General features: G+C 44.6%; 1 pseudogene across 1 annotated transcript in view; it reads right to left on the bottom strand.

Annotated features, from left to right (window-relative positions):
• The window catches only part of LOC144767749 (natural killer cells antigen CD94-like), a 132,717-nt pseudogene that overhangs the window by 59,535 nt on the left and 47,096 nt on the right, over window positions 1-26,086 (bottom strand). The window contains exon 5 of the transcript XR_013598333.1: window positions 23,033-23,142. The product of XR_013598333.1 is annotated as a natural killer cells antigen CD94-like (transcript). The remainder of the gene's footprint in view (window positions 1-23,032; window positions 23,143-26,086) is intronic.

Here is a 26,086-nt window from a genome sequence, read left to right as displayed (position 1 = left end):
ACCGGTCTCCAAGAACATTTCCCAGGATATCAAGACTTGTCAAAACATTGTTTCTAAGGACTGTCCCGCAAATGACATTGACACAACCCCTCCCCTGTTAGAGAAAACTCCGCAACAGGAGTATAAACAGAAATTAAGGTCTAGTAAAATAAGTCAGCCAGTTTGATTGTCTAAGTCCTCCCCTAGGTGAAACGGTTAGACTGTTTCTGACATGTATAAAATAGACCCCCATAGTGAGAGAGTTAGTCAAAACTCAATCCGATGTATCGTTTTTCTAAGTTTCATATTATTTCTCAGCCTTTTGATATCCTGCACTAGTTACGCATTTTTCCTGTGTTTTCCAGTTCCTCATGTAAATAAGCCTTCTAATGTTACAGTAGAGCACACGTTTAGTGATCTGCCTCCTCACGAATATTCATACCGCCTCGCTATGCGTAACAATACATTTATCCGCATGTTACATTACTCACACCAGGCCAGCAATGCCACTAATTGTTGGGTGTGTGGTCGACTCCCCCCTTTCCAGACGTCAAAGGGAGTTCTGCCACTTTTTCCTTATCCTTTTTCACATAATGGTTCGTGTGGAGCATGGTCCACGTTAACGTCATCCTTAACAGATATGTCTTTTCTTAACAGCACATGTTTCCCAGACAAGCAAGGTTTCCCCCACAGAACAGGTTTAGATCTAGAAAATGAAGTGTATAATTTAGGTAACTATTCTTCGAATTTCATGGTCCTGAATGTTCAGTCTGATACTACTCCAGACTCACCTGCTATTTCAGTATTACCAGTCAAAGGCGAATTATGTGTCCGTAATTATGGTTCTGTACACGTAGGACATAGTGATTGTACTACTATTATCCAGTATAGTGACAGTGGGAAATCTATTTTTAAAGCTTCACGTCATTCTTATTTTGTTTGTGGTCAAACCGCATATGTTCGTCTGCCCCTCGATTGGGAGGGAACCTGTTACATTGCCTTCCTACTGCCACCTGTTTTCCTAGCCCCACCTGACTACCATAGGAATTCCTTCCTAGTACATACTAGACACAAGAGAAACCTCCCGATTGTCGATTATACTGAAACTGCTGCAGAGCAATTCATTGATATTGATAAAGGTGTGTTCCCTTATTTAGGTACAGTTGTAAATAGTAAGCTAATCCGTAGGTTAACAAGAACCCTTGAAGCTGTAGTAGATGAGACTGCCTCCGCTCTAGGTAACTTAACCGAAGAGCAATCCTTTATGAGAATTGTTGTGCTCCAGAATCGTCTCGTCCTTGACGTCATACTGGCCGATAGGGGCGGGGCCTGTAGAGTCATCGGATCCAGTTGTTGCATTTTCATTCCAAATAACGCGCCGTCTGTTTATTCAGCTATAACCAGACTTCATAAAATTGCCCATCTATTACACCAGGATCCAGGCACCTGGACATGGTCCGGTTGGTTCTGGAATATAATTTCCGCCTGGGGATGGAAAGTCCTGTCCTTTCTAGGTATCGCAGTAGCGATCATATTCAGCTGCTGCCTCTGTATACAATGTGGCCCTGCGATTTGCGGCATGTGTGCTACCACTTGTATTCCTAGTCCCAAGCCCCGTTCTAAATCCCGTTCCAAGACAATTCGAGATGAACAAATGGTACTGTATGAAATGATAGATGGTATCATGAATATTGATGTTTCCTGATGGAAACGTAGTGACAAGGAGGGAATGTGGAAAAGTAAATTTTGCCATGTTCTGTGTCTCTACGTGTCATCCATCATATGTTATGTGTGCATGACCAATATGCATATGTTATTCCCCATGTCCGATTCAAGACGCAATTACAGTTGTGTCCTCCTCTAGTATGCCAGTTTCCAGTCCTCGTGAATACTACGAATATCAGGCCTATGTAAAGCTACGTTGCCACGTTTCTCAGTGTGCACGTTATTTCATTATAAAGTCCCCGTTTCCAGGCCTCAACAGGGCCCGGACATCAGATTCAGCTCCTGTCTCCTGAACCCTTGCTGAGGAGCGATCCAGCCCCCACCTGTATCCTCGACCTTCCACTTACTTCCTGCCTCGCAGTGCCCGGTGCAGCTTGGCTCTGCCTCTGAGTCTGCCAAGACTATGTTATGATTCCAGTTATCAGTTTAGTCCTCCTTCTCTGCATTCCTAAGCTACTGAACTACATCAATAGTTTCCGTCATTGTCTAGCCTATGCGGCTCCATGTTAAGAGAAATACTGTATTTAATGGTCATTTAATATTCTTCATCACGCACTATATGTAGAATAAATGCATGCTCCAGTCTTAGAGTCAGTTAGCTTTTCCCCTCATGACTTCTAGTTTATATCAACATGTTCCCTAAACATCAGATACTAGATAGGGTTTAGGTACATGTCGCTCCGACCCTCCAGACTTTAGTCTCTGCTCCTAGCACAGAGTTCATAGCCCCCAGCTTCTCCTCGTAACACGTCATTGCCAGTTTGCGCGCACCACCAGGTTAGAGGCCCCGGCTCCTTAGGTAGCCCCCTCCTATGTTTCCGCCCATTCATGACATATTCTGTTACGTTTGTATCACATGTCTGAGTTACACCTTCTTTTTACTCTTATCTTTCGCGACTGCTACGCGTCACGCCTTCTGCTCCACCCACTGCTACGCCTACTGCAATGTAATGCTATGTGTTTGCGTTATGTATATATGCTCATGTATTGTTATTAAAAGGCAGCGCGCTCATCCCAGACCCAGCCCCAGCAGCTGCTGGGCCCTGTCATCCTATTTCTATGCAGGTTGTCCTGTTCCTGTCCTTATGCTGTATTAAACCTGCAAAAAACTCCTACTACCTCGAATCTTGACTCTTATTTATTGAGCTATCTGTTATGATATATGTCTAGTCAAAAATAGGGTATTATTTATTTATTTACCACATGGTTCTCACCCTGCCTGCCCCTTTTGAGACAAAGGGGTCTCATGTATAAAAGGAGGGTGTGCCCTCTTCTCGCTCTCTTGCCTGCTGGTCCTGACTGACTCCTGCCAGGGGCATGCTGCTGCTTGGGGCTCAGGGGAAAGGCTTGCCTCCCTGAGCCCTGCCCTGCCCCTTAACCACTGCTGTCCTGGACCCTACCAAGACTCTGCTGATTTCTGCTACCCTAGCGCCGGGAGGCGCTTTATTCCCCGTTTCTGGCTGTCCTAGCGCCGCGGGGCGCTTCATTCATGCGTCCCGCGCTGGGGAGCGCTTCCTTGCTGCCCTAGCGCCTTGAGGCGCTGCCCTTATGCCTCTAGCGCTGTGAGCGCTCTACGCGTCCCGCCGGTGCCCCCCCCGGCATCCGCCTGTTCGTGTGAGGGGGCCCGAGCCCCCAGCGAGAGCCTACCTCGCTTGCCCCTTCATTGATGCCCTAATCGAGGGATCCTGGCCCTCGTCAATTTCCCCTGTATTCACCGCCGCAGCCCGGGACCCTTCGTGAGGCCCGCCCCCGGGCCGCGCTCTGAGTGGCTGGCGGCCCGGGCTGGGCTGATGACGTCTCCCCGGGCCGCGCTCTGATTGGCCGGCGGCCCGGGGAGCTGCAGCGAGGGACGGAGAGAGCTGAGACATGCAGGGGACAGCGGGAGCCTACTCCACGCCCCTGCGACCTCCCAGAAGAATGGCCGCTTCCCCCCCGGGGCCCCCAGGAGCGAGAGGGAGCCCCGGAGAGCGAGGAGAGACCGGCGCGTCTACCAGCCGGTGAGTGATGCCGGAGGGGAGGCGGGGAATCGGGCCACATTGCCGGTGGCCGCCCCTCCCCTCCAGCGCGAACACACCTGTGCTCAGAGGCCCCCGGGGCCCCCAGTGATGCCGGGTCCCCCGAAGGGGGCCCCGCCTGCCCGCAGCTTTGTCCCGAGCCCGGAGAGGCTCCCACGTGTCCTGAGCCCCGAGAGGCTCCACCTTTGGCCCCCGTCCCTATGAGCCGGCAAGGCTCCGCCCACCATGTTGTTCTCGAGCCCCGAGATGGCTCCCACGTGGCCCCTGCTTCTCGAGCCCAGAGAGGCTCCCCCATTTGGCGCATTCCTCATGAGCCGGAGAGGCTCCACCCTAGCCCATTGTTCCGAGTCTGTGAGGCTCCCACGTGTTGGCCCCATCCTCGGTCCCCAGCTGCCCAGCACTTCGTGGGCAGCTGCTACGTGTAGGTGTGCGCTGGGCTGCTTACAGCCTGTCCTGAACATTGAGACTCTGGGCGTCCTAGCCCCGGAAGGCCCTTTGGCCTGTTGAAAGTACTAGCTAAATGTAACTGTACTCCTTGAGAGTTATTCTGGGTTTCCTTCCTACAGGTACGTCTGTGGTGTTATGTACCGTGCCATTCCTTCCCTCCTGTATAACCTTGCTTCATGTGTGTTAATACTGGTTAGAGTGAGTTCTAGTGCTAGTCCTATGAAACCCCGCGTGACGTATTCTAATGCTAAGCTCCTGGTGATTATGTGTTCTAGTCCTAGTTCGAGGAAACTCCCAGTTGTTATATGTTCTAAATGCCGACTCCATCATGTGCATATCCCTGGCAGTGGTCCCATGGCCCTGTCCTGTATATTGTCCCTTGTAAATCCTGCCCGTGCCTCTGGCACCCTGTAAGGTATGTGTTCCTATGTGTCCCTTTTAATACAAAAGCTATTTTCATATATATCTGGTGTGGAGTCCTTTTGTGGGGGGCCCGGAAGGTTGTTGCTGGGGGTGCGTGCGCAAATGCTTTACACATGACCTCCGAGATAGGCCTGACTGCCAAGCTACCAAGGGGGTGAGCAGGGGTTGTCTAGGCGGGTGACTTCCCTACCCTAACTAGAAGTGGTGATTTCTGCCTGGCCTTGGCCCAAGCCTCGGCCAACCAGGGATCCCATTTCTAACACGTAGTAACCTGTTTGCACTGTGCAAGATGCTGTTTTCAATGATTGCACAGTGCGGACATGCATCCGGCACTGTGCAATCATTGAAAACAGCATCTTGCCCAGTGCGAGCTGGAGTTTTCTGCCGCTCGAGTAGATTTTTACTCGTACAGCAACTTTCTCAACATGGACAGGTAGTTTCTCATCACGAGCGGTCGCGAGCCTACGCGACCACTCGCAATGAGAAACCTGACCTCCCCGCAGTGAGAATCTCGTCGGGAAGTTTATTTTCCACGTTCGCGATCGGCAACTTGATGTTTCTGATCGCGAACGAGGAAAAAGTCTCGCCGGGATGTCATTTTGCTTGCTCGCGGTCGCCAACTTGATGGGCAAGCAAAAAATGACCGCTGCACTACGCTACGCTATGCTACGCGTGTTTGCACTGTGCTACGTGCAGTTCGCATAGTGCGAAGTTGCGCAAACTTCGCAAACTACGCGAGCGTAGTTTAGTTATTTGCCCAGTGTTAGTGATAATAGGGAAAGGGAAACTTAGGGGGAACCAAGGGGGAGGGGAGTAAATATGTGCCTGCACAGTTGGTTCCCCTTGCTTTCCTCCTCCCCTACCGGGCAGGACGAAAACTACCACCTTACCTCAGCTTGCGCTCCACTTCCCCTTGACCCCCAGAATGTTTGTAGATGATCATGTGTTACCTTGTTAGTGCCTCATTCTCTATTTGAGAGATGAACCGAAGAACCAGTTCAAGGGGGGGTGGGCGGGAGGGGAAGGAGACGCTGATAGGCCCTGGCAAAGGGGCTCTGACAAAATGCGAGGTCTATGATGGTTTGGCTGAGTGTCAGTCTAACCCTGTGGTCATATGGCAAAACAGGGGTGTTTGTGCAGATATGAGTGTGCCAGAGGGGGGAGAGATATGGGGGAAATGGAAGGGGGAAACAGTGCCTGATAACAGTAATAGTAATAATGGTAGTACAAGATGATAGGGGTAAGAGTAATAATAATAATATTAGTAGTAACAGTGAGAATGGTAGTAGTGCTGAGTATAAGGCTGAGGATACCGAAGCAGAGCTAATGAAGGGGGAATAGAGGAATGGATGAATAAAAGCGAATAGAAGAGAAGAGCGGGAAGAGGGTGTATCAAAGGGTGGAAGTGAGGGGAATGACGAAGGCTTCTAGAGCAAATGTGGTGCGCTATGCATTCAATCACCAGAGCCTGCTGCAGGCACTTCTGCATCCAAGTCCTGCCCCTCTATACGCAGAAACGGTGTCCAAAGCTCTACGAAGATCTCTGATTGGTCGTGCAGGTTATATATGATCCTCTAATTGGAAGCTGAAAAAACTATTTCTTGAAAATTGCCTGAGTTATCAGTGAAAGGTAGAATGACTGAATATCATCCACGTATGAAATAAGGAAGAAACAAAAGCATCAGATTGAATAGGCCAGTGGAGGGCGGTAAAGACTGACAATTTAGAGAAGATCTGGAGGACTCCACAAGTTGAGAGGCTTGCATGAGGATCGGAAAGGAGGCATGTGTACTTTAGGGTCCAAAGAGTCCAACAAGCATTGGTAAAGCCAATGGGTCTGGGTTTGGCTGCCAGCTATTTGGCTTTGTCAATGCTGGTTTTGTTTTCTCATGATTTTTGTATATCTTTATTGCTGGACTTCTGGACCCTTGCAAATATAAAAAAGAGGAAAGGAAAATTAGTTTTGGCATTGAAAAGATCACAAACACCTAGTAATCCCTGGCACTGATTGAACTACTTTTTGTGGAAGTGTACCTTGTGAATGAGCAGACAACCTTCAATCACAGTACAGTGCTCTATTTCCTTTAGGCTAGGCTTACACTATAGAAATACCATACACATGCATACATATAGTGAAGCTAGTCAACAGCTGAAGTGAGCTGACCCTCTGCCACAAACTTTATTCTGTGATGTAATGAGTGGAATAAAAATCTGAATCACAGAATACCAGGTCAATGGATGAAGTGAGCTGAAAACCTCTACATGTAAGTGTATATCTTTAGTATAGTCAAAGATCGTAGCTAAAGCCAGACTTAAAAAGACGTCATCCAGATACGACATTATCAGGAAGGCATAGTTGATGTAGTCAATTGATGAATGTATAATGTGCCATTTCTAAAATCCAGCCCTTCCTTCAAGAAGGATCGAAGCTGCTCTCCCCCCTTGATCTAATATGTATCTGAGCTTGTTGAAGGTCGCCTGGAGGGCAACCTCTGTACCATGCAGGGAGCAAACAATAAAAAATAAAGAAATACCCCCCTAAAATGTCCTTAAAACTGCATGGAAGACTTTTGTTGCACTGAGTTTTATAATAACCTGTTAGAGGGGCAAGATGGCGGCCGCTTAGTGGCCGGTGCAGAGGTGCGTGAGGAAGCTGTTTGGTCTCAGCCCGATGGCGACCTAAGCAGAAAGCAAGGAGCGGCGTAAAAAAAAGTGTGCCCTAACCTGGTGTCCGACCGCGGTAATGTTGTCGGCTCTTACCGGGTCCGCCCCGAGAGATTACTTTTGCGGGCAGTGGTGTGGTCGCTGGAGTGACTCGCTCCCGGTCGAGGACGATTCTCAGCAGCAGGAGGGCGGAGCCTGATGTGGTGCCGGCGGAGTCTGTGGAGCAAAGGAAAAACGGGAGCAGAGACCGCGGGAGCCTGTAGTGGACACACCCGATTTGGAACCCAGCAGAGGCGGTTGTCGGAGACTGAGGGCGCTGGTAGTGCTCACAGCCGATTTGGGAGGCTGCAGAGACGGTTGCTGGTCAGAGGTATGGCCCCAAAACAGAATCCGGGATCAAAAGCTAATAGTTTGAAGAAAAAGGGAGCATTAAAGGGGGGAAATGAGAACGTCATCCCTGATGACATATGTGAGGATAGTCAGCCCCAATCCCAGCCTCAGCTAAAGAAGAGGCAGCAAGGCGCTCCTAAGACTCGGCAGGCTACGACAATTGCAGATTTATTTACAAAAGTGGGCAAGGAGAAAAGCTCTAAAGAGCTAGGAGCGGATAACGTCTCCAATGTAGCCGGCAACTTGAATCTGCCTCCTGAGACTCTAACTGAGATTGCAAGCATGGAAAGCGGCCTGGAGGCAGTAAATTTGGTTACCGCTAGTAAGGGGAGCCAGGAATCCCTTACGAGCCCCCCTGGGATGGGGCAGCTAGTTGGTGACCCTCCATCCTCGGCGCAAAGTGCTGGTGTGGGGATCAGTGGCGAACTCCCTGGCACAATAGTACCCCCAGAAGCTGTACTGGATGAAGCTATAGAAGGGGCGACCGGAACCAGCATCGAGAAAGAGAGTGTCCCAAGTGAAGCCTTCTATTCTGTTTCAGATGGGGGGGCAGAGTGGTCTGAAGACGAGGATGAACGTAGCTCTTTTGTGGAATCAGAAAGTGACCCCGAGAATGATTAGCCGGCTACAGCTTTGAAACTCCAAAATGCCGCAGGGGGTCAAGTTCACTTGCGACGAGAACTAACCTGGGACCACTCCTCGGCTCTACCACTGCAAGGCAGCCCTCTGTTGGAACAGACACAACTGTCTCTGCTGGAGACGATTCACCAAGAGATCTTAGCACACAGAGAGGAAACACGTCAAGACAGTCATAAATCCCAGGCCGCTATGAGGAAAATGCAGGGAGTGGTTCGGAAACTCTCTAGGGCTTGTGCTACCACGGGGGATAGAGTGTCAAATTTGGAGGAGAGGGTGGTGGCTACAGAAGCCGAGGTGGCAGGAGCAGTGGCTAAGGTGGACTCACAGAACTCCCAGGTCTCAGAAATGCAATGGAAGCTGGAGGAGAAGGAAAATAGACTTCGAAGGAACAATCTAAGAGTCCTGGGAATTCCGGAGGGAATCGAGGGGTCCGACATCAGGTCTTACATCATTAGCTCTTCCAGCAAGCCTTTCCCGAGCTGTCCAGATGGGACTGGCCAAATGAACTACAAAGAGTCCATTGTACTCCTTTTAAAGTACGATGGAATGCTAAAGAAGGCAATAAACCCAGGGCGGTGCTGATATTCCTTGGCAATTTTATTTTACGACAGGCAATTGCAGAGAGGGCAAGACCTGATGCCAGGAGAAGTTGTGATGGGGTGTCGTTTTTTGTCCGCCCTGATTTTTGCTACGTGACTGTGGAAAGGCGCTGGCGTCTTAGGGGGTTGATCAAACCCTTCCAGGACAGGAAACTCCAAGCCTACTTAATCAACCCGGCGCAGTTAAAAGTCATTAATGAGGGGAAAACACTGTACTTCTCTTCAGAAATCAAGGCCAAGGAGTACCTGGACAGTTTGGGCAAATAGGCTTTATATGGGGCATATCATAAGGGTAATAGTCGGTGCCTCTAGTTGAAGGATAGCTGCTCCTTGTGCCTTGCTTTAGTGTTTAGTTTTCCACATGTTTTGTATTTTTGGGCTTAATTTAGGTTTAAGAGGTGTTTATCGCTGTCCTCACCACAAACACTGTACTTTCATCACATGCACAGTTTAGTTCTGTGTGCCTCACTGAGTGGGGGGGGGGTGCAGGGGCAGTTGGGTTGTAGAAGGGTTGGGTGGGGGGATGGGAATGGGAGGGAAGTGGGTAGGTGTGGTAGGGTGAAAAAAGAAAACGTGAGGAAAAGGTGCATCATCGGTATTGTATTTGTGGTTGTATTATTTGGACTTAAAGGGTATCTAAGGAACCTTGGAAGGTATAAGATCTATGGTCGATTGGTGGGCCGAATTAAAAGTAAGGATGGCAGACATTAGAATTTGTACAATGAATGTGGGTGGATTGAATGACTGGCGGAAGAGACAGAGACTGGCCTATTTTGTAAAATGTAATAGGATCGATGTGCTATGCCTCCAGGAGACCCACATTCCCTTGTCAAAGCGGAATTTGCTGGCTATCAATGGGTTTGAGTTGGCCGCCTGTTCATCCCAATCCTCTACAATCAGGGGGGTCGCTATATTGATTAGGAAATCTTTGGGAGGTGTGAAAAGGACAAAGGTGGATAGCTGTGGTAGATGGGCTATAGCAGAAGCAGAAATGGGCTATACTTTGTGCGTAGTGTATGGCTCGAATAGTGATGACCCTGAGATCTTTAACCATTTGGAAATCGAACTAGCTGGTTGGCCGGCACCGCTGTTAGTATGCGGGGATTTAAATATCTCTGCAGACTGGGTTAATGGTGGGTATTATGCTGGGCGCAAACCCAGGGTTTTCAGGGCCATAAATGCCCTCATGGATTCGCTTGGATTAGTGGATATCTGGGGGACTAAGGAGCCCCAAAATACTGGAGTTACCTATTTCTCAAACCCAGCTCAGAAATATTCCAAATTGGATTACCTGTTTATTTCCACCCCCGAAATTATTAGAGTTAATATATCCAGGCTACCAATGATAATCTCCGACCATAATCCTCTAGTAATTACATACCAAAGAGAGAGGTGTGAAAGGGTAAGGTCCTCTTGGTCCTTCGAGAGGAGGTTATTGGAAGATACTAGATATGTAGCCCATATCAAGAGCTGGACGGATAACTATTTCGCTGCCAACAGATACAGCTCCTCTCGTAATGTAGTGTGGGAGTCCTTTAAAGCGGCATTTAGAGGCGAAACAATCAGCATCGCAGCCAGGTTGAGGAGAGAAGATAGGATTGAGGAAATGAATTTAGTGAAGAGGTTAGCAACAGTAGAAGAAGAGCACATCAATGATATCACTTCGGGGGGTGATGGTAGTCGCAGCCATAATGTTCTATCGGCAATTAAGGCAGAATTACAGAAATTGATCACTCAAAAGGCGATAGGGGAATATCAGGCCACCAGAACTAAGAGGTATGAAACGGGAGAACATGCAGGTAGAGCCCTGGCCCTTCGCTTACGGCAAGAGAAATCAAAAAATGTCATCCTAAAAATAGTAGAGAGCGGTAGGGAATCCACATAAGCTAAAGAGATGCTAGCGGTGTTTAGAAAATTTTACCAGAAACTGTATGGTGGAGAGGTTATGGATAGGAGACAAGTGGATGATGTTTTAGATATAGGACCCCGACTGGACAAGTCATTTCAGGAGGAGCTGGATAGGGATATTACGGAAAAAGAGATTAAGGCGGCCTTACAGGAGCTATGAAATGAAATGAAATGAAAAAGAAATTTCTAAAGCGCACTGCGGCCAAGCGGCTTCCTGGCGCTGAGGAGCACAACAGATTCTACAGAGGGTCCCATGAGAGGTTAGTCGGGAAAAGCCTGAAGAAAAAGAAAAGTTTTAAGGGCTTTGCGGAAGTGGGAAAAGATGGGAATAGAGCGGATGGAAAGAGGGAGATTGTTCCAGATCTGGGGGGCCAGGACAGAGAAGCGGGTGCCCCCGGTTCGGGATTTACGGAAGCGGGGGACATGAAGAAGAGAGAGAGAGGAAGAGCGGAGAGAGCGACTGGGAGCGTGAGAGGAGATAAGAGAGTTGATGAAAAGCGGGGCAGAACGAGCGTGTGCTCGGAAAGCGAGACATGCTAATTTGAACCGGGACCTGAAAAGAACCGGGAGCCAATGGAGGGATTTGAGGGCTGGGGTAATGTGGGAGGATTTGGGAAGACAAAGAATAAGGCGGGCCGCCTGGTTTTGGACGGCCTGGAGACGGCGAGTTTCGTAGGCAGGGGTGCCTACGTACAGGCCGTTACCATAATCCAGGCGGGATGTAATAAGGGCCGTAATGATGGTTTTGAGGGCATCATCAGAAAAAAAACGAGAGATCTTACGAATGAGGCGGAGGGAAGAAAAACAAGAAGACACAACGGAGCTGATTTGGGCGTGGATGGATAGATCATTACTGATCTTGATACCCAAAGTCCGGACTGAGGGGACGGGAGAAGGGGGGGGGACCAAAAGAAAGGGGCCAATGGGCAGAGGACCAGGGATTAGATGAGCCGCCGGTAAGGACAAGCTCGGTTTTATCGGGGTTGAGCTTCAAATGATTGAAGCTCATCCACTGGGAGATAAAAAGAAGAGTGGAACAGAATTTGGGAAGAGAGTCAGCTGGGGAGGAAAGATCGAAGACGAGCTGGAGGTCGTCGGCGTAGTTATACACAGAGACCCCCAGCTCGAGAAGAGAAGAGATGAGGGGACGGATGTAGAGATTAAAGAGGAGAGGGGAAAGGGAAGAACCCTGAGGGACCCCACAGGTAACCGGGAGTGGGGGAGCAGAAAAATCAGAAAGATGGACTGCCTGTGACCTGCCTTGGAGGAAGGCTGTCGGCCCAGACGGCATTCCATTAGAGGTGTACAAGCGTATTGAACCAGAAATCATGCCGCTATTAATAGATCTTTTTAATGGGGTTATATGCACCGGGCTGATTCCGGATTCATGGAAAGAAACTAATATTGTTATATTCCACAAAAAGGGGAAGCCTAGTGAGAACCCTGGGTCTTATCGACCAATCTCACTGATCAACGCTGATACCAAGCTGTATTCAAAGATCTGGGCTTTGAGGTTGGGCAGGATTATTGGCGGTCTCGTTTCCCCTTGGCAGCATGGGTTTGTCCCCGGGCATGGCACTACGGATCATACTAGCAGGGCAATAGCCCTATTTGACGCCCATGCTGCCACGGGAGGTGAGATGGCCATGATCCTGCTCGACTCAGAGAAGGCTTTCGACCGTGTGGACTGGAGCTTTCTCTGGGGTATCTTGGAAAGCAGAGGGTTTGGGCAGAAAACCATCAGAGCACTCAGGGCAATGTACTTAGAGCCTAGGGCTAGAGTCATAGTTATGAGTGAGAAGTCTGACCTGTTTTCCATAGAGAGAGGAACGCGCCAAGGGTGCCCGTGCTCCCCGATCCTTTTCTCTCTCTATATTGACCCCCTCATTCAAGCTATCTTGGGCTGCCCTAGGCTAAGACCAGTGGTTTTCTAATGGTTTCGAAAATAAAATTCTAGCGTACGCAGATGATCTCGCGGTTTTTTCAACAAACCCCCAGCAGGCAATGGTTGTTCTGTCCGAGCTTACCAAACAGTTTGGTGCATCCTCAGGGTATTTATTGAACGAGGCAAAGACGCAGATTATTTGTACAAAAAATATAGTAACGACTGACTCCAGATTTGTTGATGCAGCAATTTATTTAGGAGTGAAAATTAATGCCTCAGTAGGAAAAATAGTTGAAAAGAACTATATACCACTTAGTAAATCCATAGAGACTGATCTGAGAAGAATGGATGGTCTACATCTCTCATTGATAGGGAGGGTTAACGCGGTCAAGATGACATTGTTCCCTAAGATACTATATCTCTTTAGGGCTATACCGCTACTCCTGGAAGAGAAAATAATTACAAATTTGGAATCTGTCTTTATCAGATTCATTTGGCAATTTGGGAAAGTAAGGCGGTCAACAAATTTATTGTCACTTCCAAGAGAAAGGGGTGGGTTGTCTCTGCGGAATTTAAGGCTGTACCATTGGACTTGTCTTTTATCACAAATGTCGGTACTTTTTCAGACAGAGGCACGCTCTAACGATGTAAACTTTGAAGATCAGCAACTCCCCTCTATATACGAGCTGCTGTTAGGTAGGAAGGCGATGGGCTTAATGCTATGTGAAGTGGACTGTAGATTTTATAAGAAAGCCAGGTATAAGGTCATGGATAGTGTCTGGCGGGTGTGGAAGGCCTGTCGAAAGCAGTGTAACATTCCAAAGTTTAACCCATACCTACAGATTTAGAACTCAAGCCTATTTCCAGGGATAGGGGCTGATAGGACCTTTAAAATTTGGAAGGGGATGGGCATTAAGACCCTGGGAGAAGTAATGAATGGAGACGTAGTTGTAAGTTTTTTGGCCCTACAAAATAGGTATGGAATCCCTTCCAATCATTGGTTTGTTTATGGTCAACTGCTGCGATCTTTGAAGGCACTCAGACCAAAACCGCCACCTCAGGATAACTGCCCGCTTTTGGAGGCACTGACCAAAGGATGTAAAAAAATTAAGATTTTGTATAACATACTTCTCTTGGAAGTTCAAGATGATGTTGATAAGGTGGAAGCAGCTTGGTCTAGGAAACTTGGGAACCCTGAGGTAGATCTCGACCTGGCTTTATTACTGAATAAAAAGATCCTTAGAGCCTCAAATTTACGGGCCCAGCATTAGAAAACTGTCTTTAATTTGTACTTCACTCCCTCTAAATTGTTTTCCTGGGGACAGTGGGATGACGATACCTGTCCTAGGTGTGGGGCTGGACAAGCAGATATATTGCATATGTTCTGTAATTGTAATCTCTTGACCCCCATGAAGAATGAGATTGAGAAGTTCTGGGAGGGGCTGCTAGGTAAAAAGATCGACCTATCTCCTACCCTAGCAATCATGGGCATGCATTTTAATCAAAAGTTGGGGAAAGAGGAAGAAGCCCTTGTTTTTATTTCTGTGGCTGTGCTCAGGATCTTAATCTCAGTAGGTTGGAAGGATGTGGTGGCCCTGTCCTTTCAAATGTGGCTCTCTAGATTTCTGGGAATCCATAATATTGAATCGTGCTTGTACGAACAAAAAGGGGCGAAATTAAGAGAGTTTGGAAGGAAGATATGGGCCCCAGTAACTAATTGGAGGCAGAATAAGCTGTAATCGTCGGAGTTATATTGGTTCTTTTTTCTATTATCTGCTTTTATCACCCCGTTTTATATGATGAGTCAATCTGTATTGTAAGATAAGATGTATTCTGCTATTTATTATCTATGGATTGTATTTATGAACTGTTGTTGATACCCGTTATATGATTATTTTTATGACTGGACTAATTTATTAATACCTGTTTTTCCTATGATGCACTGCAAAATCCCAAATAAAATATATATAAAAAAAAAGAGTTTTATAATAACCTTGAGCACCTTTGACCTTTGCTGCCAGAGGAGGCAGGCAGAAATGCCTACATACATTTACACAGAGGTTAAGTAACATAAGCGGGTAGTGCCAGGCAGTCAGGGCATGGGCATTTCTTTTGTGGTCGATGTCATGCCTCTATTTTTGGACTTCAGTCACACTTAGGGCATAATTCACTTTAGAAACAGGAAATTCAACCGCGCAAACAGAAAGAATTAATTGAGAATTTGATTTTAGGTTTAAAAACAGCCGAACAAGAATTAATTTCAGTAATAAGTACCAATAGGGATAGTCAAATTGCTCAGACTAAGGTGGCTTGCAGTAAGGCAAAGATTAATGGGGTCTGGAGTGAGGAAATAGCAATCCAGTATAAAATCAATAAAACTGAGTGATATGAGTATGGCGAAGCAGCTGGCAGATGTCTAGCTCAAAGACTCCGGGGCCGACAAGTGTCCCAGAGAATTGAGGGGTTGTTAGATAACCAGGGCTGCTTAGTGGCTACTATAGAGGGTGTAATGGAGATATTCCAGTAATATTATAAGGAACTTTATACTCAGGATATGGTATCCCGAGACTTGATTGAACAATATTTGTCAAGTATAGATCTACCAGAGGTGGGAGATACGATAAGAGAAGAATTAGAGGCGCCAATTTCTATGATAGAACTACAGCGTGCACTTGAGGATTTGGCAGCCGAGAAAGCGACCGTACCCTATAAACTACCTTTAGAGGTGTATCGCATTCTGTTTCCGGTGATAAAAGATGATATGCTGGCTACTTTTATAGCAGCCCAGATAGGAAATCCCCCTTTATCTTGGGGTGACGCAAATATTGTTGTGTTTAAGAAAAAAGATAAGTCTCCTGAATTGGCTGGTTATTATAGACCTATATCGTTAATAAATGCCGATGCCAAGGTATACTCTGAAATTTTAGCAACTCGGCTAGTGCAAATTGTTCCTCTTTTGGTATCTCGACATCAACATGGACTTTTACCTGGGAGAAGTACCGTTAACCATCTGCATAGAGTTATTGCCGTGCTAGACTATGCTTCAGTGTTTTATAAAAACATTAGTTTAATTTTTGTGGACGCTGAAAAAGCGTTTGATCGCGTGGCTTGGGCATTTCTCTGGGCAGTCATGCGTAAAATGGGGTTTGGGCTTCATTTTTTGCTTGCTCTTCAGACTATGTACAAACGACCTAGGGCTAAGATCTGTGCGATGGGTCACGAATCCGCTTATGTATATATCACACGCGGTACAAGGCAAGGATGCCCATGTTCACCGTTACTTTTTGCGATGTTTATTGAACCACTGTTGCGTATTCTTGAAACAACGCAGGCTATACAATCAATGGTGGTGGGGAACCACTATGTACGTGTCTTAGTCTATGCCGACGACATAGCAATAGTCTCATTCAATCCGGAGCAAGCACTATTTGAAATTGAGCATGTGACCCGCGAGTTTGGGAAATCGTCTGGGTATAAATTAAATCTTTCAAAAACCCAGGTCGTTTGCACTTCAGGGCTATGCCCCGGCGTGGCGCGAGTGACACATGAGTCCCGATATCTGGGGATCAAGATAAGGATGTCGCTCCAAGAAATTGTAGCAGTTAATTGGGCGGATATATTAGGATCTGTTAAAAGGCAGCTTGAAAAGGTGGAATGCCTACACTTATCTTTGGTTGGGCGACAGAATGTCTTGAAGATGTGTATATTATCCCGGGTGCTTTATTTTTTTCGGACAGTACCACTGGAGCTGTCAAGCATACAATTAATGACGCTACAATCTATTACTGACAGGTTTATTTGGGGCTGGAAGAAGGCTTGGCGGGCTTCAAAATACATGACGTTACCACTCTCTAGAGGAGGATGGGGGTTCCTAATTTTGCTTTGTACTATTTAGCTTGCCTCCTACAAAATATTGATATCTTGGGAGATAGAAGGCCGTTCGAAACCCCTATTATTTATCTGATGCTACTAGGGGACCATTTGCGACATGTACTGCTTAATTTTGTCGAGCAGAGTTACTATAAAAAAACTAGATTTAAAACTGTACTCGCCGCATTTAAAGGATTGAGATGGGTGCGCAAGACTATTTCTCTTAATAGAATTAATTATTATGCCCTATTTGATTCTACAGAATTACTTCCATTAACATTTTGGGATGCTAAGATGAGGATATGGTGGGACAAAGGGATTCGACGTGTTGGTGATGTTTTTAATGCTGGTATCATGCTGTCAAATATGCAATTTTGCCGAATGACTTTTTTTAAATATTTGCAGTTACGGGACTTTTTCTTTAAGCATTCTGATATAACTTCTATAGTTGTTAATGATTTATTTGAAGCTATGCTAAAACGTGCTAGGATTGGGCCATTGTACAACATTTTGCTCGCCTCACAATGTGACGATATTGATGCACAGGATGCAAAACGGAGCACTAGGCTTGGTATTGCTAGCCCTTTTGTTCAAGAATCTATCGATTTGGCTTCCACAGTCACTTTAACTGCCAATTTACGGGCCCAGCATTATAAAACTTTGTTTAATTTGTATTATACACCCGCTCAAATTATGAAGTGGGGTGATGTCCATGCAGGAAAATGCTTCAGGTGTCACAACCCGCACGCTGACATAGTGCATATATTTTATGATTGTAGTGTGTTAACATCCTTTTTTTCATCAATCGAACAATTTTTGTCTCATCTCACAAATTTTAATGTTACGGTAGCTAGAGAGATGTTGTTACTTGGGTTTAGTAAAAATGATAATATATACCAGCAGTACTATCCATATAGATTTTTCTTGTTTATGGCTATATCAGTAGCTCGTTTATGTATCGCTTCAATGTGGCTGAAACCTGAGGCACCTTCGTATGAAATGTGGCGAGCGTAGTTTTATCATATTTTTCACTTAGAATTTAATCTCTATTGCCTTAAGGCATTGAAGAAAAAGCAATTAGGGATTCAGATTTGGCAGCCTATGATACAGCATATGGAATGTTTTTGATTTGACAAATGTCCTTCTCTTGCTTGGTTTAACTATGTCTCGATTATTTTTTTAGTTAATTAATTTCTTGTACTGTCTTGTTTTTGTTTGCTTTGCCTACAGCACATTGAATACTGATTTATTTTTGCAAGTTTTTTATTTCCTTGTATATGCTATGAACTGAACAATAAAAATGTTATTAACCCCTTCCATGCTGATGACGGCCCCCAGCCGTCATGGCACACAGTGCTCGTGTGCTGATGACGGCTGGGGACCGTCATGACCATGCCCGCAATCGGAATGTCCAGCACAGGAGTGGAATTCCGGCCGCGGGCAAGGAGTTAAAGAAAGAAACAGGAAATCTGAATCTGCACTTACAGATTTACTACCACCCGGTATATTCTGAATTTTAAAACAATAGTAGGTTTTCAGGGTACTCCTGGAAAACCTTTGTGAAATCCTATAAGCGTCTATGCAAAGGGCTTTCTGCATGTGCAATTCGAAACACGTTACCAATGCCCATGCAAAAATTCTTCTGCAGGTCTGCAGTTACACTCTTTTTGTCATGTGTTTTCTGGATCACTGACATAATATAGAATACCAAAATATCAACCTACCAAAATATCGAGGTAAAAATATAGAATACCAAAATATCGACCTCCTATCTCCAAACAGGTAAGTACAAAAATATCGAATCAAAAATATCGATGTAAAAATTATAGTTAGTCTAAATATCGAATTTTTTTTAATGCTTTAAATTAATTAAAAATATATGAAATAATAAATTTAATTAACTTAAACATACTTAAAATACTTAAATAACCTTAAAATTAATAAATAATTATTGTAAGTAAAAAAAAAACATACAAATTGATTTGTTAATATATATATAGAAACTTAATATTAATAAAAAAAAATACACTATTTTTACCGTAGGATAGCGGAAAGGGTAAAATTTACTATTACCACTCCAGTGAGTGCAACAGTAGGGAAAGTGTTGGATAGTGTAGGGATAAAAATTACTATTCCCACTCCAGAGAGTGCAACAGTAGAGAAAGCGTTGGCTAGCGTAGGGATAAAAATTACTATTCCCACTCCAGGGAGTGCAACAGTAGGGAAAGCGTTGGATAGCGTAGGGGTAAAAATTACTATTCCCACTCCAGAGAGTGCAACAGTAGGGAAAGCGTTGGATAGCATAGGGGTAAAAATTACTATTCCAACTCCAGAGAGTGCAACAGTAGGGAAAACGTTGGATAGCGGCGGAGTAAAATTTACTATTCCCACTCCAAAGAGTGCAACAGTTGGGAAAGCGTTGGATAGCGTAGGGGTAAAAATTACTATTCCCACTCCAGAGAGTGCAACAGTAGGGAAAGCGTTGGATAGCGTAGGGGTAAAAATTACTATTCCCACTCCAGAGAGTGCAACAGTAGTAAAAATGTTGGACAGCGTAGGGGTAAAAATTACTATTCCCACTCCAAAGAGTGCAACAAGAGGGAAAGCGTTGGATAGCGTAGGGGTAAAAATGACTATTCCCTCTCCAGAGAGTACAACAGTAGGGAAAGCATTGGATAGCGTAGCGGTAAAAATTACTATTCCAACTCCAGAGAGTGCAACAGTAGGGAATGGTTTGGTTAGCAGTAGGGTAAAAATTACCATTGCAACTCCAGAGAGTGCAACAGTAGGGAAAGCGTTGGATAGCATAGGGGTAAAAATTACTATTCCAACTCCAGAGAGTGCAACAGTAGGGAAAGCGTTGGATAGCGTAGGGGTAAAAATTACTATTCCCACTCCAGAGAGTGCAACAGTAGGGAAAGTAAATACTTCATATATAAATAAAAATAAATTAAATATTAATACCAATTACAAATTAATTAAAAGTAATTAACAATTTTATATAATATAATAATTAATCAATTAAAAATACAAGTACAAATTAATTATTAAAAATTATTACCTATTAATACAAATTATTTACCAATTAACAATTAATTAATTAACAATTAAAAATTACAACAACAAAAAACCAATAAATATATTAGAATATTTAATTAATTACAATTAAATTACTTCCCACCCTATTCCCCTATAAACACACAACTCACAACAGAAAATAAATTAATAAAAGTAACATAATTATCAATTAATCAATTAATTAAAATGAATTACCAATTATATTTTAATTAATTACCAATTCAAAATTTAAATAACAATTAATTAACAATAAATACCAATAATTAAATAAAGAAATTAAATTATTTATCATTAAATTACTTCCCCCCTATTCTTCTATAAACCCACAACCCTCTACAGAAAATAAATTAATAAAATTAACATATTTATCAATTAATCAATTAATTAAAATTAATCACCAATTATATTTTAATTAATTAACAATTAACAATTAATTAACAATTAATTCAAAATAAATATCAATATTTTTTTTAATAATTATAAATAAATTACTTCCCACCCTATTCCCCTATAAATCCACAACCCGCTACAGAAAAGAAATTAATAAAATTAACATAATTATCAATTAATCAATCAATTAAAATTAATCACCAATTATATTTTAATTAATTACCAATTAACAATTAATTAACAATTAATTCAAAATAAATACCAATAAATAAATTAAATTAATAAATTACTTCCCACCCTATTCCCCTATAAACCCACAACCCGCTACAGAATTATATTGCGCAAAAATTAAATACCATAAAATTAATTGCTTAAAATAAATTATAAAATAAAAATACACTTTTAACACATATACTAACTTAAAAAAGACTTAGATATTATTAAAAAATAAAAATTAACTTACTCACCTAAAATTCGATTTTTTTGTTGTCTATATTCTGTCCATTCCGCGATTCCGCGATTTTGCCGATTGCTGTTACCCGGCGATGCAGAGCTTAATTGATCTTTCTTTTAGAACTGGTAGTGTTCCCACTGCTTGGAAGCAGGCCACTATTACACCAATTCTAAAAAAAAACTCTCTCGACCCTTCCAAAGCAGAGCATTACCGACCCATCTCCCTCCTTCCTTGGATGGCTAAAATAGCCGAAGCTCACGCCAATAGGATTCTATCCCTCCATCTGCAAGAAGTAAATATACTAGACAACTCCCAGAATGGGTTTCGAGCCGGTCATAGTACCGAGACCGCCCTCTTGGCGGTGGTGGAACATATCAGGAAAATACTAGACCAAGGTCAGACGGCGGCACTGATCCTATTGGATCTAAGTGCCGCCTTCGACACGGTCTCCCACCAGATCCTGTTACACCGCCTTGCGGAGGCTGGAGTTGAGGAACAAGCACTTGAATGGTTTCGATCATTTCTTACGGATCGAATCTTTAAAGTTTCCACACCTCCTTATATCTCTGCCCCTCGCCCCATTCTACAGGGAGTTCCACAGGGCTCGGCCCTCAGCCCCACCCTTTTTAATTTGTATGTTGCACCATTGGCGCACGTAGCTGCCAGCTTCGGTCTTACAATAGTGTCATACGCCGATGACACTCAGTTGGTTGTGTCACTCAATGGCGACTCCAATATGAGCGCCTCCACCTTTCAGGCAGCCCTTAAAGCTGTCGCCGGTTGGATGGCGAATAATCGCTTACAACTCAACGCCACCAAGACGGAGGTCATTCTCTTCCGTAGGGACAGTGAGCTATGGGGAGACCAATGGTGGCCTCCTGAACTGGGACCTGCTCCCTCTCCTGTAACTGAAGTCAGAAATCTGGGCGTATGGCTTGATGATCAACTGTCATTTATTCCCCACATCAAACGTGTCGCGGGAACTTGTTTTGGCGCTTTACAGTGCCTACGGCCCATTTTTAAATTTTTCGACGCGGACACTCGGCAGATTATAGTCCAAGCTATGGTATTGACCAGATTGGACTATGCCAGCTCCCTGTTTTTGGGTGTTAATCAAGCCGAGTTGGCCCGTCTTCAGCGGATACAAAATACGGCGGCCAGGATGCTGGTCGGCCTCCCTAAATTTGTCTCTGCTCGTAGCACTATCCACGACCTCCACTGGCTCCCAGTAGGCCAAAGAATTAAGTTCAAGGCTTTGTGCCTTAATTTCAAAATTCTTAACTTGGCCTCCCCTCCTATTCTCACCCAGACCATTCTTCACTATGTCCCCTCAAGAGCCCTTCGGTCTGCTGGGTCAAATTTGGCCACTGTTCCTCGCTTTAAAAAATCCAGAATGGGCGGCCGTTCCTTTTCGGTGATGGCGGCTACATTGTGGAATTCTTTGCCTGCCTCACTTCGTTGCATCCCTGATCTGCTTCAGTTCAGGAAACAATTAAAAACTCATCTATTCTCCTCTGGTTAGTCTTAGTGTTATCTGGTCCTCTCTGTTGTGTTGTGTGTTCCATCTCCAAAAGCGCCGGGACGCCTCTTGGCTGCGGCATCTGTGCGCTATACAAAATAAAATAACATAACATAACATAACATTCGATATTTTGTCCATTCTATATTTTGAATTCGATATTACTGCTATTCAATTAGATATTTTTGTGGTCTATATTCTGTCCATTCGATATTTTGCCCATTCTATTTTTTTTACTTGATATTTTGACCATTCTATATTGTTTACTCGATATTTTGACTGTATACCGTGTTTTCTTTCTCTGCAGGGAGAAATCATTTTAACTAGACCCCCACCTCTTTAAGGTGATCCCAACCCATTTCCCTTCTGGAAAAGGGGTTAACTCCTGCCCTTGACATCAATACACGTCCAACTGTTTTCAGTGTGGGAATGGATAGGAAATGTGTTTATGAAAAACTATAAATTTGTGTTTATTTTAAAATTTTCCCTGCCTGGCAAACCAGCCATGGAACGCCCCCTCACGTCTCAGTAGTAAAATTTACACATATGTAACACTACACCATACTGGTTAAAAATTAGCGACGTGTAAGTCACTTTAGGGGTGCAATTTCTGGTTTTATGCTAAGTCAAGATTTGCAATTTTGAAACATTACATTTATAGAAGTAATCAGAATCTATGAACCTGATTCACAAAGGGCTTCCACGCACGTGGTTGAAGCCCGCAGTCATGGCAGGGTCCCGCACACGGGGCGTCGTCTCTGCAGTGAGCATTCTCACTGCAGAGATTCTGCCCCAGGTGCAGAGACACCCCCACGAATGCGGGTCCTACACCAGGAGTACGGAGACTCCCCCACAACTGCTGGGCCTCCGCCATGAGTTTGGAGATTCCCCCACAACTTGTTCTACACCAGGAGTATGGAGACTCCCCCACGACTGCAGAGGCCCTTTGTGAATCAAGCCCTATGCATGCGCGTGGCAAGAGTCGAACCCCACAGTTTTCTCCATGTTCAGTGCACTACAGGTGATAGAAAGTAGAAGGGGACCTACGATTCCTTGCGTAGGGCGGCTCCGCTCATCCAGGTCCATGCCCCTTCCTTCTTCTGAAGTCCGAGCCAGAAGTAGCCCTTCTTGGTGGACAGCATGTTTGAGATGAACTCCTGAGAAGGAAAAAGAAGAGGGTCGGCAGTCAGATGTCACTCTACGTCACAGTAGATGGAGTAAGGACGATTTAGATTCATAAGTAGGTAAAACTCCTCCAGGTTTTTGGGGAAATGCTAAAGATGGAGTAAACTCTAGTAGCTGAATGTTCTCCTTTACTGGTATAGTGTGGAAGTGGGAATTTATCCAATGGCCGCTCACATGGCTCAACTGACTTATTTTAAAGGCCTTTGTGAGTACAACTAAAAGTTTTAAATCCTGTGAGCGCCCGCTCAAACTTCAGGTAATATGGGCTTAGGTCCCTAAGCAGATGGCGCCTGCGGGTTCTTAACCAGCAATAATTGCATTTAAGGAACTTGTATCACTCATTGAGGAGTCAATGTACAGCAGGATAAAGCCACTGACGGAAAAACTTTGAACTGCAGATCCCTCTTATGATTCTAATCTTTGTGACGCAACTTTCGTGTGTCAAAATTATACCATGACAGATGTGAGGACCATGTTGTTGCAAGGTTTTTCAGACACTTGGATCCACTGTGGAAATTATATGTTTTATGGAATATCTAAATTCAGCTTGTTCCACTCCAAGCCACACTTCTGGTGGGGGGCCGGCTCCTCCGCAATGGCTTTGGAGTGTCGCCCCACTGCTTGGCTCGGAGCCAGCAAATTAAAAATAAACATTGTTCTGGCATTGTTTTACTTTTCATTTGCTGGGTCTGAGCCAGCCTGTGCTAGGAGGAGTGGGACGGGCACAAGAGGAGGAAGTCTATGTGCACTCCCTAGGTGCACATATGTGCTTGGCCGGCTGTGTCAGGCTGGCCAAAACACACATGCACACTTAGGTCTCTCCTGCTCGGCTGCATGGAAAAGCTAAGCTGGCGAAACCCCACAGACTACCTGGACTGCGCCAATCCTCACACTGCTCTCCTAACAGGAGAGCAGCGCTGGGATTGGATGGGAGTCTGTGACATGCTGGTCCCAGTGTCTGCTGGAACAAAGAAGAGAAGAAGAAGCGGGAGGCGACCAGCACCTTAATGTAAGTTATTATTTATATTCTAACACCACCACACCCGTGCGTCCTCCCCCTCTCACGCTCACTACACGTGCCCCACCACCCTTTGTCTGTGGCCGCCATTGCTTCTTGTGTGTCACCTCTCCACTCACACTGCATAATTCAGCCATATCACTCATACCCTGTGTACAACCCATGACCTCATGGTAGTTACCAACATTAGATTCAAAATGGCTGCCAGTCTGTCCAGCAAAATTGTTCCTGACAACTACAGACCAATTACAAATGGACTTTTCCTGGGCAAACTGATTGAAAGAGCAGCGTTCGCCCAGATGTCACAATTCATTGAAGAGAATGACATACTTTCAGACTTCCAAACAGGATTCTGTCCGGGAAGAGGCACTGAATCTGCCCTCCTTGCCATCTGGGATGACTTGAAGAATGCAGTTGACCACAACGGGGTTGCTGCGCTACTCCTCTTGGCCTCTCAGCTGCCTTTGACACTGTTGACCATGACACTCTGAAACAAAGACTCTATGAAGCCGGCATAGAGGGAACTGCTCTAGACTGGATTGCGTCCTACCTTCGAAACAGAACTAATGTCATCCATACCCCACCTTTCTTGCCCAAACCGTACTCCACAAAAGCAGAGGTCCCTCAAGGTTCTATCATCTCGCCCATGCTTTTCAACATCTACATGAAGTCATTACCAGCACTGATCAATAAATCTCACCTCATGTGCTATAACTATGCAGATGACACACAAATACTCCTTCAACTGGAATGCCCCAAAGACATTGGAAAATCACCAATTTTCAACTGTCTCAGAGCCGTGGATCAGTGGATGACTTGGAGCCATCTCAAATTGAATGTTTCAAAAACTGAAATACTCACGTGTGGCGATTGAAAACATTACAACCCGCTTTCCGCATGGCCTAATGAACTGGAATCACCGCCTAAAGAATCAAAGGAAGTCAGAAACCTCGGAATGACCATAGACTCCAAGCTGTTGATGAATGCCCAAGTGGACAAACTAGCAAGATCAAGCTTTGATACTATAAAAACGCTGCGACAAATTTTCCCTCATTTGGGATTTCGACACAAGGTCAAAGCTACCATCTCCCTTGTTCTGTCCAAACTCGATTACGCCAATAGCCTCTACCACGGATCATCTCTAACGACCATGAAAAGACTACAACAGATTCAGAACTCGGCTGCCATACTATTCTTGCATATCAAACTACAAGACCACATCTCCCCTGCCTTGAAAGCCCTGCATTGGTTACCGGTTGCCAGAAGATTCACGTTCAAGCTGCTTTGTATCACCCACAAACAAATACATGAATGGGACCGCTCATCATCAGAAATAAAATCACCAAACACATTCAACAAACGAACCTCCACTCTTAAGGAGCATCTCGCCTCAAAATCCCAAGATACAAGAAAAAAAACAAGGGTAGAACATCCTTCTCTGTTCAAGCAGCCAAACTATAGAACTCTTTAGCCCCCAACATAAGGTCCACCGACAACCTACATAAACAGAAATTTACAGCATATCCATTGGTATATAAGCATTTTTTTTCACAATAGATAGGTATCTATCTTTGTGTATTGCTTTGTATAAACATGTAGAATAATTATATTGTTGAGAGAAAAAAATTATAATAAATAAATACAAATCAGCTTTGGTCTACATGTACTTACTTCCATTGTGCATCTATGTACCTTCCATGTACTTGGATCTGTGTGTCTGTTACTTTTTCTCCTGAAAAAGCATATCCAATGCACTACACTATTTCTCATCATGTGCCTCTATCAATATTTTTAATCTACATATACTTACCTCCTTTATGTATCTATATACTTTCAATGTACTTATGGATCTATATATGTATCACTTTCTTCTAAATTAGCATTTCCAATGCACTGCC

Source organism: Lissotriton helveticus, chromosome 7 (genome assembly GCF_964261635.1).
Source record: "Lissotriton helveticus chromosome 7, aLisHel1.1, whole genome shotgun sequence".
Classification (NCBI taxonomy): domain Eukaryota; kingdom Metazoa; phylum Chordata; class Amphibia; order Caudata; family Salamandridae; genus Lissotriton; species Lissotriton helveticus.
The sequence above is the reverse complement of the archived record's forward strand: the minus strand, read 5'-3'. Positions and strand labels throughout refer to the sequence as shown.